Genomic DNA, 22,374 nt, shown 5'->3' with positions numbered 1-22,374 from the left:
AGAGTCGTCATGGGAGAAGGAGAAGCTGTAGACCTGGCAAATAAAAGGTACAAGGGATGAGGGATTTGGGAGCTAGGAATAGGACAGTGTAGGGTGGATCTGCCCAATCTAGTCGCTGGATTGTTTTCACATTAATTGAGTTGCATTTTCTTTGTACGGGCCGATTCGTGTTGGAGAGGAAACTGCAACAACTGGCGCCCAATGTATCCATTAGAACACAACTAACCTGAGATACAAGTTTTCTTCCCTCTCACCCCCAGAATAGGGCTCTGATAGAGATCTAGGCAGGAGTACTGGTGGATTAGAAGTTGAAAACTGGGTCTTAGGGGTCTAGGAAGAATCGAGAGGACTGCACGTGTTCTGAAGCGGAGGGAGAAAAAGGTACAAACGGCTTCGGATCAGATACTACTTTGATGTAAGAGAGATATACAACTTTTTGATACTTAAAGATGAGAAACACAATGAATATCTTTTGGGCCTTATGGAATGATATTTTGAATGGTCTGACGGTTGTGAATTTGGAGGAAAAAGACACTTTATCTTTGACCGGTATTGCAATATTCATTCTTCTGATTTACTATATCTTCTCAAAAGACAGGGCGATAAATAGCAAATTTCTAGCCTTAGGAAAGAAATTACAAGTAATGCTAGAACAGAAATTTCTCAGATATATAGATGACTCTGAACAACAGAGAGATAAGCTTAAGTTTTGGCAACAGGAGCTAGAAGAGACACTAGAAAAAAGAATTCTACAACTCAAAGATCAAATTGAACAGCAGGAAAATAGAGATAGAATCTGGAAACAAAGTCTAGAGGATAACTTACTAAAACTAGCAAATCAAAATAAGGCAGAGGTTGCAATATCAGAACTACAACATAAAGAGAAGCTAAAATTATGGAAGCAGGGCTTAGAACAGAAGATACAGGTAATTATAGAACAACATGAACAACAGAAAGAGAAAATTAAATCTTGGCAATGTAGCCTAGAAGGAACACTAGAATTGAAGACACAGGAAATTATAGATCAGAATAAGAGACAGAAAGATGAAAATAAAAGTGGTAGACAGGAACTAGAAAGGATGTTAGAACAGAACATACAACAGCTCACAAGTCATACTGAACAGCAGAGAGATAGTAATGTGATTTGGAAGCAAGACTTGGAGAATAACTTTTTAAAATTAATCAATCAAAAGATAATGGATAACAAATTATTAGAAGTACAATATAAAGAAAAATTCAAAGTGTGCAAGCAAAGCCTTGAACAGAGAATTCAGGAACTCAAGGAACAGGGGGGAAGACAGAAGGAGAAATATGAAGCATGGGTACAGACTTTAAGAGAGGAATTTAAAATTACAACTAAAGAAAAAACTCAGGTAGAGACAGAAGATAAAATTAGGGAAAGCCAACCTAAGGTTATTAGGAAACAAACTTTAGTCTATCCAGTTAGTGTACAACAAAAGCCTCCAAACGATGATCATCCACAGGGTTATGAAGAGTTTGAATGGCAACCCATGGATGTGTTAGAATTAAGGAAATTTAAGGAAAGCATAACTAATTTTGGAATGCATTCACCATTTGTAAAACAAATCTTGATTTCTTGGGCTATTAAAAATAGAGTAATCCCCCAAGACTGGAAAGATATGGTAAGAGAAATTCTAGAGCCTGCTGAAAATTTACATTGGATTTCGTGGTGGAGAGAAGAAGTGAGGGAGATAGCACGACAAAATAGAGCTAGGGGCAGAGAGATTTACACAGATCAACTGCTTGGTGAAGGCCGCTTTGCTGAAGTAGAGATGCAGGCTGTATATGATGAAGAAACTCTGGCATGGCGTCGATTGTCAGTCTTAAAGGCCTGGGACAAAGTCGCAGAATCAGGGAAAAGACTTGAAACATTCACTCAAGTCATACAAGGTCCTAAAGAAACCTTCCCTGACTTTTTACAAAGGCTTACCTCAGGTGTGGAAAGGAGTGTATCAGATTCAGCAGCAAGAAAGGCAATAATCGAGTCTTTAGCCTTTGAAAATGCAAATACCGAATGCAGGGAAGTAATCAGACCACTGAAGGCGAGGTCCGCACCAATAGATGAGTGGATTAGATATACAGCTATTGTTGGATCTTGTTCTCCTGATACGACTGTGATAGGAGAAGCTGCCACTGGGCAGCTAGAGATGACCCAAGATTTCAAATGTTTTAATTGTGGTGAGCAAGGTCATCTCTGATATTACTGCAAGAAAAACCAAAATAATACCAAAAGGGGGACTATGCCACCTGGAATGTGTCAAAAATGTGGCAGAGGTGGACATTCGACTAAGGAATGTAGAGCAATAACAGACAGATGGGGCCGCATCCTGCCATTAAACTTCCAGGGGGCCTCTCGCAGGCCCCAATGCCAGGCAGGGAGAGTTCTCTTCCTCAGAACAATTAAATGGCATGACTTCAAAAATAGATGTTCTGGGACCAGAGGAGGCTGAGGGAAGTCCTATGGACAATCCCAAAAGCCTCAAAGGGAGCAAAAAACGAATATTTTGGCAAACATCTATAGAGGACCAAAGGTCAAAATGAACAATACTGGTAAACAATATTGAAATTGAAGGAATGGTTGACACTGGAGCAGATGTAACCATCATCTGTCCAAAATCTTGGCCCACTAGTTGGCCACTTCAAGGAGTGGATATGCAGCTTCAAGTTGTTGGGACTTTATCCCAAATAAAACAAAGCACCAGGTGGCTTAAATGTATAGGACCAGAAGGTCAGGTAGGAAAATTAAGGCCATACATGGCTGGTATAGCCTTTAAATTATGGGGAAGAGACCTACTACAGCAGTGGAAAACTCAAATTAATATCCCCTCAGTTTCAGGGTCTGGCCCTGAAATTCATCAGGCTCCTAATGAAAACTTTACATCAGTCAGGGAATGTTATCAAGGATAGTTAGAGACGGTCCAAGCTGTCCATAAGCAAGATACAACAGAGGCTGACAATTTAGTGCTACCACAAGGAGCCACGGCTGTTCAGACAACAACAGCCTTGCCACTAAGGTGGCTGACTGACCAACCCATCTGGATTGATCAGTGGTCTATGACAAAAGAAAAACTACAGGCATTAGAACAGCTAGTCCAGGAGCAGCTGGAGGCTCAGCATATAGAGGAGTCCACCAGCCCTTGGAATTGTCCAGTATTTGTCATTAAAAAAAAGGTCTGGGAAATGGAGGGTGTTGACAGATCTCAGAGCAATTAATAAGATGATTCAGCTGATGGGTTCCCTGCAGCCTGGGATCCCGCTGCCTTCTTTGTTACCTAAGGAATGGCCTATTATAGTGATTGACTTAAAAGATTGTTTTTTCACTATTCCTGTACATGAAGTTGATAAGGAAAGGTTTGCCTTTTCAGTGCCTACCCTCAATAGAGGTCGGCCCATAAAAAGATATCAATGGAAAGTCCTGCCACAGGGAATGTTGAATAGCCCTACCTTGTGTCAATATTTTGTACAACAGTCATTGGAGATGATTCGCAAACAATTTCCCTAATCTATCATTTATCATTACATGGATGACATTTTATTGTCTGATTCAGATATAAATATCCTGGAAAGAATGTGTGATGAAGTGAAAAAAACCTTACCTTGCTGGGGATTACGAATCTCCCCTGAGAAAATAACAATGGGGGGATTCTATTAATTATATAGGGTATAAAATAAGTCTACAAAGGATTAAGCCACAAAAGGTGCAATTTAATAGAAAGCAATTAAAGACACTTAACGATTTTTCAGAAACTACTGGGAGATATTAACTGGTTGAGGCCTGTGATTGGCTTGACCACTCAAGAGTTGAGCAATTTATTTCAAACGTTACAAGGCGATAAAGATTTAAATAGCCCAAGGAAACTGTCAGCTGAGGCTGAGAAAGAGCTAGCTTTGGTAGAAAGGAAATTTCAGGACACACATCTAGATCGTATTGATCCAAAGATGGCCTGCATATTAGTCATCTTACTCTGTACTCACTCCCCTACAGAAATTCTCATGCAGAGGGAAGATTATATCTTAGAATGGATATTTTTAGCACATAAACAGAGTAAGAAACTGAAAACCTACATTGAGAAGGTCTCTGAATTGATACTTAAAGGAAAATTGAGACTTCGACAATTAGTTGGAATGGATCTGGCTGAAATTGTGGTACCTTTTCCTAATGCAGAAATTGCCTCTTTGTGGGTACAAATTGAACATTGGCAAAGAGCATGCAGTAAGTTCTTAGGAGAGATTAACAACAGATACCCTAAAAGCAAGTGACTTCAGTTCATAAAACGAACTAACTGGATCCTCCCTCGTATAATAAAGGGAACCCCAATATCTGGAGCCCCTACATTTTACACTGATGCCAGTGAGTCAGGAAAGGCTGGATGTAAATCAGAAAATGTAAGCAAGGTGACTGAGAGTCCCTATAAGTCAGTTCAAAAATCTGAATTATATGCAATACTCATGGTGTTGTCAGATTTTCAAGAGCCTCTTAATACAGTAACTGACTCTCAATATGCAGAAAGGGTTGCTTTGCACATAGAGACTGCGGAACTTATTCAGGATTATTCTGAATTGACATCACTATTTATTCAGCTACAACAAAAGATCAGAAATAGGAGTTACCCACTATATATAACACACATAAGATCCCATACAGGTCTGCCAGGCCCTCTGGCGCCAGGTAATAATGAAATTGACCAGCTACTGATAGGAAGTGCACTAGAGGCTTCAGAATTCCATAAAAAACACCATGTTAACAGCAAAGGCTTAAAGAAAGAATTCTCTATCACTTGGCAACAAGCCAAGGAGACTGTGAGGCAATGTCCTACTTGCTCGTTATATAATCAAACTCCATTGCCTACAGGAACTAACCCTAAAGGCACCCAAAGAAATGAAGTTTGGCAAATGGATGTTCGCCATTTTACAGAGTTTGGTAAGCTGAAATACATACACCATACTATAGATACATACTCAGGATTTCAATGGGCAACTGCCTTATGGTCAGAAAAGGCCGATTCTGTAATTACACATTTGTTAGAAGTTATGGCTATAATGGGGATACCCATACAAATTAAAACGGACAATGGTCCAGCATATATCTCTAACAAGATTAAGCGCTTCTTTGAATATTATAATATAAAACATGTTACAGGTATACCACACAATCCTACAGGACAAGCGATTGTGGAGAGATCTAAGTCTAAAGGAGATGCTTAACAGGCAAAAAGAGGCAACAAAAACTTCCCGAGGTAGGCTACATAGTGCTTTATTAACTTTAAAATTTTTAAATGCTGATGAACAAAACAGCACAGTTACTGAAAGACATTGGATTGTGGAAAAGACTACTGAACTGAACCAGCCTGTTTATATTAAGGATATTCTGACGTCAGAATGGAAAATGGGAAATGTGTTACGCTGGGGAAGGGGTTATGCCTATGTTTGTACAGGAGGAGAAAAGCTGTGGGTTCCCTCCAAGCTGATAAAGATCAGACATGACAAGGGGAGACCTCCTGAAGTCCTCAGCAACACAGAAGAAAAGGGAGACTAAGACAATCAACAAATAGGTGATGTATATATGAGGATGTTAGGTCTCCATGTATGAACTGAGACTAAAGTGTCTATAAACAGCCAGTAACATTTTGAGTACGAATTTCTCATAACTTGTTATTACATGCATCCTGTAAATTGGCATGTATTACAAAATTATGTTACGGTTTGATTATATGATCCAACTAACCTGAAGAAAGGCAGTCACCTTTCTTTCTTGATTTTTATTAACTAAGCTGTGCACCCTGCTTACTCCATGTAATGCGCTTACAGAACTATATGATGCTTGTACAGTTTTGTGTGCTGCAGGATGAAAGAAGAGAAAGACAGCCCTGAAATGATCCACACTCTGGGATGCTGAGATTCCGGGACCTACCAGTCCAACTTCGTGTTTGGTTCTCCCTCAATTACACTGAAGCTGCTTCATTTCAAGGCCTGCTTTCAGAACTTTTCCAGAATGGCCAGCTTACTTATCCACCCCTTCAGACTGTCATAGTCAAGATGTCAGCTAAGAGATGAACTTTCTCAGCACAGAGTGACTGGCAGGCAAATCCCAGCTACCTCTACTCCGACAAAGCCAACTTTTCCTAATTCCCCTTGGGCCCCAGAAGGGAATTCTTCACCCCAATTCAGCTGGAAGAAGACGAGGAAGATTATCTTCCCAGTTCCTTATGTTGGGGTGGATGGTTCTGGTTATTCTAAGAACACTGGGTATGTTTTCTTTTAAGGGATACTATACAAATGTAGCTTTGGGCAGGGGGAACTAGAGAATTTAAACTCAAGGATTGCTATCTTTCCTTTCTTCTTTTTTATCCTTCTTAATTTAAAAAAAAGGGGGGTGATATAGTAATGCGTAGAGGTTAGAGAAATAGACAAACAGGGATAGATTAGCAAACTTACTCTTAAACAAAATTTTACAGCTATATCTTACATTGATAGAAATGTTTGTAATTGATACAAAGTTGAAGCTGCAATCTTTTCGTTGGTATAGAATGCATTTTACACAAATGCGAAGTTTTCATTGGTATACTTTCTTATTGATTTATAATTGAGATTAATATTGCTAATTTAACATAAGCATTGTGCCTCCACTATGCATCTAAGAATACAAGTCTTAGACCCAGTCTTATAACTGCTATTATACATTATTTTTAGTTGATTAACCAGTACCAGCTAAAGACCAGATTACAAACTCATGGCTCTGAGTCAGTTTAGATGGGTTTTGGAAATACTTCGATTAGAGAGGGCCAACGGTAGTCTATGCTTAACAGTTCAGAAACACCTATGTAGATAGGAAATCTTCAAGGGCGTCAGAAGTCCACAGAATAACCCGTTTATGGACATTTCTTCGTCTAGATCATTTGACTAGAGACCTATCTGCCCCGACAGGACCCCTTAGACTCAAAGAAGAAATTGAGCATCAATGGAGTTGCTCAAATCGTGGTGACACAGCCACTGAGCAAATTGCTTCAATTCATCTACAGATAAAACACTGTCCAGAAAAGGACAAATTATGCAGAAGAGTCGACTGATAATCTATGCCAAGGCAGGGTGATCAGCCCTTCAAAATCTTCATTACAAAAGTCTGTCAGATGATCCTGTGCCAGAAGGCTGAAGACTGATGCTCCGACATATTTAGGAATAGGGGACTGTCCAGGTGATCAGCAGTCTCTATAAATTGGCTAAGCTTGGAAGCCATGTTTTGTGCTTCCCATATTTTCAGGTAATATTAATCATTCTTGGATTTCTGATGTGGTTGGAGACTGGTAGTCTCATAGACAACCCAAACGGTTCAGTATTGAGAAAGATGATAAATCTGTTAGGGTGGTTTTCAGGTGGCATAGGATCTAGAACCAGGATATAGTCAGGTGTAGTTTTTAGTATAGATGACATGGTTAATGAACAAAATTGTTGCACTGGGTGATGAGTGGATTGTTGGTTTTATAAATTGCAGAATGGTAATAATACTTAGTTCACATATATATAGGGAAAAGGTATTTTAACTGGAGAAAAGGGGGAAATATTGTGGTTGGCCTTGAAATTTTCTCTGAATTTGTTAAATAAAGGCAAGAACGTGAGATTTGTACAGAGGGAAAAGTTGGGAGTGAGAGGGGGATTAGAATCAGAGAATAGGGTGAGAGAAAACAGTTTGTGACAGTTGAGCCAGTAGAACCTGAGGAAGGGGGAGGGATTAAACGGGGGCGGGGAGAGTTGGGAGAGGAGTAACGAAGAGAGGTGAAAAAGGGACTGTTTAGCACACGATGGGGAACTAAGAAAAGTAAGAGGAATCAGGGGAGGAGAAAGAGAAGAAGCGAGGAGAGAGTCGTCGTGGCAGAAGAAGCTGGAGACTTGGAAAATAAAAGGTGCAAAGGATGAGAGATTTGGGAGCTAGGAATAGGATAGTGTAGGGTGGATCTGCCAAATCTAGAGGCTGGATTGTTTTCTCATTAATTGAGTTGCTTTTTCATTGTATGGGCCTATTCGGGTTGGAGAGGAAACTGCAACATATTAACATCAAGGCAGGAGCATGGCAGCATCTAGGCAGACATGTGCAGGAGGAGCTGAGCGTTCTACATCTTCCTCTGAAGGCTGCTAGAAGACTGGCTTCCAGGCAGCTAGGGTGAGGGTCTTAAAGCCCATGTCCACAGTGACACACCTACTCCAACAAGGCCACACCCACTCCAACAAGGCCACACCCCCTAGCAGTGCCACTCCTATTTGGCACTATTGTCTTCAAACTTGAAACTTATCCATAAATCTGTTCAATGGACAACAGGTAACTTTAATGAAATAAATACAGAAGTATTAGAAAAATAGACAGGAAGATGTGTGCCTTACTTACTGTTCTATTTCTGTGAATAGACATCCCGACCAAATCAATTTATGACAGGAAACATTTAATTGCCGTCTTACAGTTTCAGAGGGTGAGTCCATGGACCATCGTGGTAGACACCATGGCAGCAGGCCGTCAGGCAGGCAGGCCTGGCTGTGTAGTTCCTGAGAGCTCACATCCTGCTCCCCAGAAGAGAGAGAGAGAGAGAGAGAGAGAGAGAGAGAGAGAGAGATAGAGAGTCAGAGAGTGAGAGACAGAGAGAGACAGAGAGAGAGAGAGGGAGACATGGAGAGGGAGAGAGAGAGGGAGAGGGAGGGAGGGAGAGAGAGAGAAGCCTGGTGGGCTTTTGAAATCTCAAGGCCCCCACCTCCCATTGACACATCTCTTTTAACAAAAACACAACTCCTAATCCTTTCTAAACAAACCACCAACTGGAAACGAAACACATTCAAGTATTTAAACCTGAGGGTCACACTTATTCAAAGTCCTAAAGTATGTTTTTTATTTTTTTCTTTTAAAGAAATCAAGTAATGAGTTTCCATCCAATTTGATAGTATATTTTATCATTACATTTCTTTACTCAGAGGATAGGGTTATTTGCATAAGAGGTTTACAATCAAGCCATCACTCCCTCATAAGCCAAAGGCATCATACCCCCCCCCTTTCTACTTAATTATACACATTGGCGTTACTTATCTATATGGAAACAAATCACCTCATCCTGATTTAGTTCAAAGAATGGGGAGCTATTGATGTGCAATTAATTGCTATTCATAATGGTATAAAACAGAAGCCAACATGATTGAGTTTATTTTTTCTGGAACTGAAGATTTCCCTCCATTTAATAAAACGTGATAAATATGATTTTAACGCAAGCCTAGATACCCCAACAAAGTCTTTGGTTTATATTTTTTTCAGTATTTCCAGATAATTCTCTGTGATACGCACGAACCTAGAGGAGGAGAACTGTTTAGACTCACTGACAAACACTCAAAAAGGATTCGTTTGCACAATAAGGAGATAAATCCTGTCCTCTGAGAGTTGGCCATAGGACTCCCAATGATCTAAAAGTCCTCAGGTTCCTTGCCGAAAACGAGACTGAATTTGCATATAACCTATGCAAGCCTGTTGTATACTCTAGTCATATTTATATGTGTGTGTGTGTGTGTGTGTGTGTGTGTGTCTGTGTGTGTGCATAGAGACATGTAAGTTCAGAGGCTGGGGGAGGGTAGAGTGTGTTCTGCTCCATCACTACCTACTTTATTCCCTTGTAACAGGGTCCCTTGCTGAACCTGAGGTGAAGCTCACTGTCAGGAAGCCCCCGTCATCCTCCTGTTCCCATACCAAGCACTGGTGTTTGCAAGTGTGACCACACACTTGGCTTTACCCATCTGCCGTCTCCCCAGACCCTCCTACATTTTAAATAATCTCTGAATTACTTTGGTACTTAATGAAATGAAATCATGTGGGGCTGTTATTTAGGAGATGACAAGAAAAATGGTTTGTATGTGTTCAGTACAGATATGGTATTTTAAAACCACTTTTATTAGTTCCTTGAGAACTTCGTACATTATATATTGATAGAATTTACTTCTCACTTCTCTTCCTAACTCCTCCCAGATCCATCCCCACCTAATCCCTTCTCCCAACTTCAAGCTCTCTCTCTCCCCTCTGTCATAACCCACTCAAGTCATTTATGATGCCCATAAATTCATGGGCCTTGGGCAAGCCCCTGGAGCCTGGCCAGCTTATCACCAGCTATATCTTTGTAGAAAACTGACTCTCCCTTTCCTGTCAGCTAGGGCTGAGGGATAGTGGTCCTGTCGAGTATACAAGACACTGCTTTGTTCTGGTTCTCGCTGACATCTGTATCTTATATTTCCACTCCCTCTTCCTTGAGGGTTCCTAAGACTCAACTCCTTCCCTTTTTGCCTCTCTCTGTGAGTCTGTGTATATGCGTGTGTGTCTATATTATAGATGTCCCATTTTACATTCAAGCACACACATGGTGGGGGGCGTCTTTACAATTGACTGCTGACGGTATCTTACCCCAGACAAAATGCTGCAATGCAGACATGGTGTAGCTCAGTCCCAGAAAGAAATAGGGGATGTTGAGACACCTACCCAGCGGTTTCTAGTGTGAGGTGAGGTTTAGACCTCTGACACAACCTTCTGGCCCTGCCCTATGGGTTTAAGATACACATTGTCCCAGTACAATGTTCAAAGGTGGGACTCTGAATATCGATTGGACCCTGTGGGTTGTAATCAATGAGTTCATCTCTTGATGGATGTGTATGAAGGTGGCGGGAAATGAGGAGATAGGAAATTAAGGGACTTGGTCATTTGGGGCATGTCTTGGAGGGTGTTTTTTTGTCCTTGGTCTCTTCCTGTGTTGATGCTTCTTGGATGCCAGTGAGGTTAGCAGTTGAGTTCTACCGTGCCCCTTTCATGGTCATGTGACCATGGACCAAAACCTATGAAACCATGAACCAAAATAAGTTTGTTTACTATGTGAGTTGCTAGGCAACTTGTAAGAGTGATGAATGGATTAACATGAAAGTGGCCAAAAGTGATGCTGACCATACCAGGTCAAGTCCGGATTTGATGTAGGAGGACCCAAGACTTAATCCATTAAACTCTTTGTCTGGAGGCTGCACGCTAAGAGAAGACCCAATGTTTCCCAAGTGGTTTTATACAGAAGATTCTGCCAATGTATCTGTCGTCTTAGGATATCAAGAACCTTGCTGCTTCCCGCTGTGATCCTTCTCCTGACTTCACTTCTGTGTTTTTAATAGACTTTGATATCATATGAACTAGTGGGAAATGAAATATAAAAAAAGGAAGGAAGATATAAATTTTGCTTTAAAATCATTAAATTACACACTTAAATGGATTTTTTAAGAAAGTAAATTGTACTTCAATAAGGCTGCAGAAAAGGCTTGGACAACTGTGATGCTTGTCGTGTGATTTGCTATTTGTCATATTTCCTGTGACTTTGATCTTAATAGTAGTGGGTTTTATTACAGATGAGTCAGACACCAGGGTAACCATGCAGGGAGAACACTCCGTTCTGTCAGGGAAAATAAATCAAGTCAAATTCATTGGCTTTATTAATGAGGGTTTTTCTGGTAACAGCTTAGTTGGCTGGAAGTTGGACAGCTATTGGCTGAGAGCAAAGATGGAGAGAGCACAATGTTTACGGGGATAACTGAAGGTTGTTCTCACAAAAGGGTCTGAGTCTCACGGAGTGCATTTGCAGAAGCTCCAGCGGCTGGTGGAGCTGGGGCCTAGGAGCCTTGCAAGATGGCCATTATATGTTTTGTGATGTCATGGCCAAGTGTGAGACAAGACTAGATGAAGTAGAAACATTTTGGTATCTATGGAATCTCACTTGTGTCATAGGATGTTTTTCTGGAAGCTATGACAGGAGAGCATGTTTTGCTGAAGGAGACACATGAGAAGGCATGTGATATTTCCCTAGAGCACATGCTTGAAGGGTGACAGGATGTTTATGGAGAACATAAATGTAATCCCACAGAGAGGGAGAGGACATCTTTACATTGCTACACCTTGCAAGGCTTCGATGGTCTTTGCTGGTCTTCGTTCCTCAATGAGAATTGCACAAAAGAACCTGTGCTATCCATGCTGCTTCTGGATGCTTCTGCTGCTTCTTATTGGTTTGTTAGAGCCTTGTGGTCTCTGCCAGGTCAAGGCACTGCTACTGATACGTGTTTTGCGTTTGCTATTGGACCGTACTGCACAATGAATATTGGAGTTACCCCAAAGAATTACTTCTAAATAGGTCCACAACTCTCTCCCTTTTCCTATCAACTTTCTCTCTCTGCTACCTCTGGTTGGTGGGCTAGAATGTTTAAGAACCCTAAATAAAGTAGGTTTTGAAAAAATCTAAGCCTACAGATAGATTCATGGGTTTTGAGAAAGGGCCATGTCTCCTGCTGAGAGGAGATGATATGTAGGTTGTGACTTTTTGCTTCTGTGGTCTATTGTGACCCATCAAATGGCCAGTGACTGACAGTCTCCCAGTAAGTGTAGCCCACACTAAAATGCTTTCGCTTGGCGTCGGTAGCTGTAGAATGTATTCATTTCTTGTCACATATCCTCGAGTATTCATGTTGGTGACAGTAGTTACTCTTCAGTTCTGCCATACAGAGAAGTGAGTCTGTACACTGAGAGAAGAGAGTGTCTGGTGGTGAGTATGTAACATGGAGTAAGAGAAACATTACGGTGCTGGGTCTTTCGCTCTCTCTCTTTTTTTTTTTCCCAATTTGACAATCTGGAGTCAACTGAGAAGAGAGAACAATTCAAGAACTGCCTCCATTAGATTAGTCTTTGGGTTAGTTTATGGAACATTTTCGGGATTAATGACTGTTTGTGGGAGGGCCCACCATTGTGGGCAAGTTCATCAGTAGTCATGTGTAAAAAGAATAGCCTTTTAGGCTGTAAGAAATAGTAATGGATCAAGCCATGGGGAGTGTGGCGGTTTGAATAAGAAAGGCTCCCACAGTCATATATTTGAATATTTAGTCAACAGGGAGTGACAGTATTTTCAAGGATTAGAAGGGTTAAGAGGTGGGCCTCATTGGAGGAAGTGGGGGTTTCGACAAGGGTGGGGTTTGAGTTTTCAAGAGGCCCATGCTTTCCCAGAGTCAGTCTCTCTCTGTCTCTCTCTGTCTCTCTCTGTCTCTCTCTGTGTCTTTGTCTCTGTCTCTCTGTCTCTGTCTCTCTCCGTCTCTCTCTCCCTCTCTCTCTGTCTCCCTCCCTCCCTGTCTCTCTCTCCTTCTCTATCTCTCTCTCTTTCTATCTCTCTGTCTCTCTCCCTCCCTCTCTCTCTGTCTCTCTCTCTGTCTCTCTCTCTTTCTCTCTCTCTCTGTCTCTCTGTCTCTGTCTCTGTCTCTCTGTCTCTCTGTCTCTCTCTCTCTCTCTGATTACAGAGCAGCAGCTCTCTATTGCTCCCGTGTTATGCTCCCTGCCATGATGATGGACCAGACGTCTGAAACTGTAAGTTATCCTCCAATTACATGCTTTCATTATAGTAGTTGCCTTGACCATGGTGTCTCTTCACAGCAACAGAACAATGACTGAGACAGGGAGCAGGCCAACAAGCAGAGCTCCTTGTTACCGCTTCAAGCTCCTGCGCTAGTTTCACTCAGTGATGGTCTGTAACCTGTAAGGCAAATAACACTTTCCTCCTCAAGATAGTTTTGATCATGGCATTCATCACGGAGAGAAGGAAGCAAACTAGAACGTCACAGGTCAGTACATGAGCAAGTCTTACCTTTAAATTAAAACAAAGTGTCTATACATTTCTATTTGTGGTTATGAGGTAAGCGTCTGTGGCTCTACTAGACTCACTGTTTCTTTAAGAAATTGTCTTACTTAGGGATCCTATTGTTGTAAGGAAACACGGTGACCAAAGAGCAAGTTAGGGAGGAAAAGGTTTATTCAGCTTACACTTCTACATTGCTGCTCATCACCAAAGGAAGTTGGGACAGGAACTCAAACAGGACAGGATCCTGGAGGCAGGAACTGAGGCAGAGGTTATGGAGGAGCACTGGTTACCGTCTTGCTCCTCATGTCTTGCTGAGGTTGCTTTCTTATAGAACCCAGGACCACCAGCCTAGGAATGGTGCCGCTCACAGTGGGCCGGGCCCTGCCCACCAATCACTAAGAAAATGCCCTATAGCTGGATCTTATGGAGGCATTTAATCAACTGAGGCAACCTCTTCTCTGATGACTCTAGCTTGTGTCAAGTTGGCATAAAATCAGGGCAGTGGTTACAATGTGATTGTCCCATGGGAAGTGTGGCACAAGTAGGAGGTGTGGCCTTGTGGGAGTAGGTGTGGCGTTGTTGGAGGAAGCATATCACTGTGGGGGTGATATGCTTCTTCTCCAACACCATGTCTGTCTAGACGCTTCCATTCTTCCTGCCTTGATGAAAATAGACTGAACTTCTGAACCTGAAAGCCAGCCCTAATTAAATGTTGTCCCTTGGGGTTGGGGTAGAGCGCTTGCCTAGGAAGCGCAAGGCCCTGATTTCAGTCCCCAGCTCCAAAAAAAAGAACCAAAAAAAATGTTGTCCCTTATAAGTTGCCTTGGTCATGGTGTCTTTTTGCAGCAATGAAACCGTCAGACAACCAGCCAGTATAAAAACCACCAAATAGCAGAATTAATCAACAATAGAAAGTATTTTCAAGTCCTCCAGTGACAAACTTATTCTTGAGAGAAGAAACAGCAACGAATGAATCCAAGATAAGGTTGTCTCCAAAGACACTCTTAGAGTGTAGATGTGGCTCAGGGAGACCCCATGGAGTGCACAGGGGCTTCTCAGGAGGAGAGAGCTACATGGTCAGGAACCGCAAAGCATTTTAAAGTAATGGCAAATGGCATAGGAAAGAGCTCAATGCAGCACCTCTGCTTTGGGGTCGCCATCAACAGTTTTCTGAGGATAAGCTTATATTTGAGTCAAAGAAAGGAACTTCCTGGGGCTAGATACGGTAACAGGGACCACAGGTGTGTAGGAAGCCATGCAGTCGAAGGAGAGCTAGACAAGACAAGCCAGTGCAGGAGCTCTTTGTAGTCATCTAGGGGCATTGAGAAGAGACCTAAAAAAATATTACAGGATGCAACAGAGTCTAACGAGCTCAGGGAAGCTAAACACAGGATCCACGTAACACCTGACATAAGCTCACGGCATCCTCATCTTCCCTTTTGAATTACTTTTTACTGATCATACAAAATAATGGGCTTTATGATACTTTCAGGAATCGATAGATATAAACTTAGTTTGGCATTTACTACTCTTGAGTTATCCTCGTCAAAATGTCCTCCGGGGGAGCCTCCATCTCACGTCCACCTTCTGTAGTGATGGTTAGCTGTTCTTTAAGGAACCAAAGAGACCAATATGGATGCGGCCCAAGTTCAACTCATTCTAGACCCTTTCTGTTCTTCCTGGTCTCCTGCTTCACTTTTTGAGAACTCCATCTTGGAATTCCTTCGTCCCTCCGTGTCCTCTACTCCCTCATGTGTTCTTTAGTCTTTCTTCCACATCCCCATCAATTTAATCTTTCTTACCCTCATCCTGGTCTCTTCTCTGCATGTGAAGGTTGGATGTATTTAAAAAGATGACTTTAGGGGCCTGGAGAGATGAGCAATGGATCAAGAGCTCGTCTGCTTTGAAAGAGGACGTGGATTTGTTCTTTGAGCTCATGTCCAATGGCTTCCAACCACCTTTAATTCCAGCCCCAGGGGACCTGACTATTCTTGTCTCTGTGGTCTCCTGTATTCATGCCCTGCCCCCACCCACATAATTAAAAATAATACATCTACAGATGAGAAACAGGTTTCATTAGGTTTCGTTAGTCAAACAATCCCCGACCTTCTCTGATTCTGAGTCTGCTTGGATCAGTTTATTGGGTTTCCCCTTGAGTTCCAAGATCACCTCCCTGTTCCCTCCCCCTCTTTCCCCAACCGTCTGTTTCTCCCACAAACTTCACCTCAGAGAGTATATCTATTTCTGGCCCCTCTCCAATGCTTCCTAAACATCCATCTTTTTTTTTCCGTGCCATCCCTGCTCCTCTAAGCCTCATCTCCAGTTCTTTTCTCTCCCTAAAGACCAGACCAGCTCAGTCCTGTGTGTTTTAGTCTATGTGACATTAGACTTACTGTTCACAGCCTTGACCTTTCCGGCTTCCTCCCCATGTTCCATCCACCACAGCCCGTCTCGTCCACCAAAGTGTTCACACACATCACGTCACATCGCACATTTTAGTTTTTAGAGCAAAAACAAATTCCACTGGAAAAGATACTGGGGTTGTCAAAGGCATGTGGGTATCTGAAACACAGAAAAACATACATTTTCCCCCAATCCTATAAATTCCCTATCTATGTCCCACACACTTTGTGAATTTAACCTTAACGGATCTTTTCCACCAGATTATAGACGTAGATGAGGACGTCGCCATCACACTTGATGAAGTACAAAGAACGTTTGGCTGGAACTTGGTAAATGACTTTGCCGATCATTTTGGACCTGTCGCCTCTGGTGAACTGCACACATTGAGCTGTTAAGATGTTGCTGTCAACGTCTGACTTCACCTCTGCTGGAGGAGTCTCTGGAATGGTACGGAGGTTACCTTCTGTGTAATCATCCAGGAGCTGGTAGATGTATAGGATGGATCTTTCTCATAGGTGATGTAAAACCAGTCCTTTATGATCGGCACCTTGGATGGGACCACCCCCCTCCAGTTGTCCTTAGAGCCATGTTTGCCCTCAAATTTATGCTCCACAGCTCGGCCAACCATGGCACTCGCGATGTGGGCGTCTTTCACTTGAGGAAACACTACTTTGTGAGCAAGACCTTAGCTTTAAAATCCTCTCATCGCTGTGAAGTTCCAGTCCGTAGACACAGTCAATTCTGTCATACTTGACCAGATAGAGAGTGGGATTTGTTGGCAGTTGATCTAGAACGATGGCCTTCCATTGGGTGACGGGCTCATCACCTACTTCCATCTGTGAGAAATTCTGGAGCCCACAATATTCCCCAGGGCCTGTGGAGAAGGCCTCCTCCTCCTCCGCTTCTGGAAGGATGGTGTTCTCATCCTCCTCAGAGACATCCTCTTCTTCTTGGCTGTAGACCTCGTGTGGTAGGCCACGGCATCCTGGTCGACTGTCTTGTGGCTATCGTTCTGTATTCAGGCTTCGTACTTGCCCGTGGCCTGGGTTTGAAGAGCTCACCTGCTTAAACCAGACACAATGCTGGTGTCTCTGTCATGTGAGTGTCTGCAAGAACAATGGGGGTGGGGTGGGGAGGGCGCTGGACCAAGGCTCTTGTCTAAGAGAACTTTGGAGGAGGTGAGGAAGGCGATGGTAGACAGGTTTGAGCATCTGAATCTAATTCTGTCGTAATCAAAAGGTCATAGGAGAGTTGGGCAATGGTGGAGCACACCTGTAATTCCAGCACTCAAGAGGCAGAGGGAGGCAGACCTCTGTGAGATCAAGGCCAGCCTGGTCTACAGAGTTAGTTCCAGGATAGCCAAAGCTACCCACAGAAAAAAACTGTCTCAAAAATCAAAATCAAAAGTTCAAATGGAAATGAACAAACGGTTCTCTACAGCTCAGAATAACATATTCAGACACATTTGTTCCGCCCGAGGCACTTTGCCTCTGCTGAGGAACCTCTCCTTCAATGGCTAGGTAAGTGTGGGATTAAGTATCCCTGTCCCCACTTTAAGCAAGCAGAACAGAGAAAGGATAGCAAAGGAGCCAGACGGATGGCCACACCCCTCTTCTACCCTCTAACTATGAGCTATGTGGCAACATCCACAAGTATCTGCCCAGAGACACAGCACACCAGTCCACTGGCTTTCTGTATTGTGCATCCAGACCTAGCCCCAGGTATATTCCATGAAGCTGTTGCATCTTCGACCGCATCAAGGGACTTTTGTCTAGTCAACAACAGCCATTTAGAAAAAATTTCTCCTGTGGTTGGGATTTAGCTCAGTGATAGAGCACTTGCCTAGCAAGCAAAAGTGCCTGGGTTCGGGCCTCAGCTCCGAAAAAAATAAATAAATAAAAATAAACTTCTGAGACTGACTAGCCTAGACAATCTTCCTAGCACTCAAATGTGGAAGACATCAGAACATACCGATACTCACTGTATGAGGGAAAACTTTTACTTTCTGGGCTACGAGGGTCCCAGTTATCTTCATAAATGTATTTACTGAATGAAATTGTCCTAGTCATCCAGATTCTGTCTTCTGAAACCGGACAGGCACCAAAAGGCTGTTGAACAATTGTGGGGTTAAGGAGCTGAGCTGGCTTTCACACACCGCTGCGAAGATAGTGAACCCACCTTCAAGGAGTCAAGCGCCAGCAAGTGGAAGAGAAGTGCAACCTCTGCCCAGTGCTCTGTGACATCACCCAGGCTCTGCTTACGTCATAGAAGCGCTCTCAGGCCAGTTCCTTCCCTAGTTATGCTTAGAAACGTCCAGCATCTAGGTTTTAGCTTCTCATGTAGCCTCCTGGAGACCCAAAATAAAGTCCTCACCCAAACATTCTGATGACTCGAGTCACAGTCTGCCCAAGTAGCTCTTTTCATGCATTTTTTTTCTGAAAAAGTCTTTGGTTTCTGAGCCACAAACATCCTTGGTGGTTATTTTCCCAGCTCCTATCTTTCCTTTGGTTATATTTAAGTCATTCTCCGTATCAGAAATGTTGCTCGGCTCTCTCTCTGAGGCAGCCCACTGGATAGCACCCCAAAATTAGCTTTATCAAACCCACAATTAGAGGACGGACATTTTTATTCACACAAAGCTGGAATTTTACAGGATTAAATACCTTGTATTGAAGTCAATGGCGATCATGAATTACGGATTCTTTGCAAAGAGCAAGGAAAAATTAGCTCCTGGACCTGCTTCCAAAGTCGGGATAAACTGATGACAAACCCGATATTGACCAGTCATATTTTAAAAGTCTTTTAAATTTACCAGCACTTTTGGTTACAAGGAATTTATTAGATCAAATGGAGCAAACAGGATGAAATAGATGAGGTAATTTTGTTTTTGAAATATGGGTAAACAGAATACTGGATGCAGATAAGTGTGGAATTTACCTGTAAATTACAGGGAACTTTAATTGTTTGTGTCACATAGTTCTTCAGATCTTCAAAAGGATTCTTTTCAGAACGCTCCCCTGTCCCCACTACACTCTGACCATCCCTTCCCTCTTCCCAGTAATTCCCTTCCACTTTAACATTATAATTGTTTTTTAATTTTATACCTTAGAGCTTTTCAACTATGGCAGGTTTTTAAAATCTGTCCACTTTTCTAAGTGCACCGTCTTCTTTTTCTCCCTTCTATTGTAGTTTTAAGCACATTTTCCTTCACACTTTGAGTTTTACCCTCTCTCTGCTCCTATGACTCCTCTGCCATTATGTGACTTTGGCCCACTATGTGGCTGACGTCAGTGTGGGGTTAACTCAAATAACATGATTTTTCCCCCTTTTCTCCCCTTCATCTTCCTTCTCTAGGCACCTGCTGAGATTTACAGCCTTGCGGATTTTTTTTTAGCCTTGAAAGCACACACACACACACACACACACACACACACACACACACACACGCACGCGCACGCGCACATACACACAGAAACACTCATACATACACAAACACACAAACACACACATACATACACGCACAAACACACACACACACGCACATACACACAGAAACACTCATACATACACAAACACACATACATACAAACACACACACAAACACACATACATGCACACACAAACACACACACAAACATACACATATACACACTCAAACACACAAATACAGAGAGAGACAGAGACAGAGACAGAGACAGAGAGAGACACGGTGAGAGACAGAGAGCCCATGAGAAAACATGTCATATCATCTTTCTAAGAACAATAAAAAGAGACAACTTTCAAGAAAGGGAAGAACAAGTAGGCAACAAGAAGAACAATCTCGTCATAGCCATCAACTTGAGGAGGAAAGAGTTTGTCTCACTCTATCTTCTAGGTTCCCGTCTGTTACTGAGCGACGTTGGGGCAGGAACTCAGGCAGGACTCTAGAGGCAGGAAAGGAAGCAGAGACAACTTAGAAATGCTGGGTACTGGATTGCTATCCATGACCTACTCAGCTTTCTCTCCTTCTCCTACAACCCAGGGCCACCTTCATAGGGGATGACACTCCACATAGTTTGCTACACCCTTCCACATCAACCATCAAAAAAAAAATTCCTTACAAATGTGGACAAAGGCCAATCTGATGGAGGCAATTCTTCAGCTGAGGCTCCATCTTCCCAGTTTGAGTCAAACTGATAATAAAAACTAACCAGGACCCACATCCATTCTGATTGCCATACTGTGTGCAATAGACAAGCCATTGGAATAACCTTCGCTGTTGATCACTGGATGGATGGCTTAAAAAATGTGATATACATTGATGTGATTCTCATCTATGTGTAAGAGCAAAGGGTTTTGTTCTCAGAAAAACGGATGGGAGTGTAAAATACAATATGTTAAGTGAAACAAGCCAGACTCAAACAGACGATTGCGGAATTTAGAATTTAATAAGGTATATTAAGTGAAAAGGGACATTTACGAAGAGGAAGGGGAGCAGCAGGGTGTGTGTGTGTGTGTGTGTGTGTGTGTGTGTGTGTGTATGCAGGTGGAAATGGAGGTGAGTTGTGAGGATGAAGATGGCTAATGTACAGTATAAACCTGTACAAGGAGTCACAGCAAGCCCATTGACTTGTACATTTAAAGAACATCGATATCAGAGAACTGAGTCTAAAACAATGTTTTGATTAAATTGGGGGTTTATAGTTTAGAGATACCATAAAGTTTATTCATATTTTCCTTCCATCAGGTGGCTCTTGCTGTTTTGAGCTTGACACTGGTGACAGGATATGGCAATGAGCTTAGGTGTCTGTACCTCATCAATCACCCGGAATTCACGTCATTCAGTGAGGCTACCGTGGGGAAGGAGGTAGTTAGAGATCTTACGGGTACACAACGTGGGAAGAATAAAGTCCACCCCCACTATAGATATCCAAATATTCACCCTCATCTCTGGTTTGAATGTGTTTGCCCAAAAGTAATTTTCTGAAGATTAATCCCCAGTGGGAATGAAGTTGTGAAGAATTGATTAGGTCAAGAGGGATGCGACTTACAAATAAAGATCCATTAATGATGCTATTGTGGAAAAAGTTTAAATATTGAAAGGGAGTTTGGCTCCCTCTCTTGTCTTCCTAGCCCATTGGATCCCTTCTGTGGTGACAACATCCCACAAGAACTCCTTCCTCTGCCGATGGTCTCATCGTCTTCGATTTACAGGCTTCTGAATCAGAATCAGACAGAATCTGCGTCATTATAGACAAGCCAAATGGTGCCATTCTGTTTGTCCATACAAGCATGAACATGCCTCAGAATTGTGAGCAGCCAGGTCATATGGGAAAGCGAAGATGGCAGAGAGGACTAGGTGTTAGTGCTGACTGAAGACAAGATGGGTTCAGGGTTAGCGTGTGTGCTCTTCCTGAAAGAAACAGCACAGAAGAAGAGTGTAGATTGGAAAGGTGCAGCTTGGGAGGCATTCAGACATCTACTGTTGGCCTTGTGGGGACAAGGAGCCATTAGGGAAGGGGAAAGATCGCCAGGGATAGCTTCAGCCACTGCTTTTGCCTAGCAGAACCCTGTTTAGAATCCTCGTCTTCGAAGATGTAAATGAAAACTGCCTGGAGTCAGTAGATCCATCAGTAACCATCAAGAGTGTGTCCACTATTCCAGAGGGACCCAGGAAAAAGCCTAATCGTGGAAGATCCTTTGCCTTCCAGAGTTGGAGACTTCTCCCCGGCAACACTGGGCATCCCATCTACGTCGGTAAGGGCCTCCCACGAAGTCCAGATCAGTGGTCCTTAACCCTTGGATTGAGACCCCTTTGGGAGCTCAAATGGCCCTTGCACAGGAGTCACATATTATATATCCTGTACATCAGACATTTACATTACAATTCATAACTATAGCAAAATTAAAGTTATGAAGTAGCAATGAAATAATTTTACAGTTGGTGGAGCTGTATGAAAAGGTTATGTTAGGAAGGTTGAGAACCACTCTTCCTGACCCCTCTAAAATATGCCTGTTGGTATGAACTGGAGGTATAATCCCTTTTATTCAATCAGGCAAATCCAGAAAAAACCAAAACACCACCATAAGGTTATGAAGGATAAACAGCCACTGTACCCACAGTGTCAGGACTGCTGACATCTTAGACAAACGATGTCAAAATGGAAAACCCATCACACCACGACCATCCCCCTAAATGAAAAGCAGAGGAGAAAAACCAGTTCCCTGGTGGTGGCACCAAGAGAAAACCCTTGTCAGAATTGTCAGCAAGGATTTTAAAGCCAGGATTCAAGCGTCGTCAATGAGAAATTTC

Source organism: Rattus norvegicus, chromosome 3 (assembly GCF_036323735.1).
Source record: "Rattus norvegicus strain BN/NHsdMcwi chromosome 3, GRCr8, whole genome shotgun sequence".
In the NCBI taxonomy this organism is placed as follows: Eukaryota; Metazoa; Chordata; class Mammalia; order Rodentia; family Muridae; genus Rattus; species Rattus norvegicus.
This window is presented reverse-complemented; position numbering follows the sequence as displayed.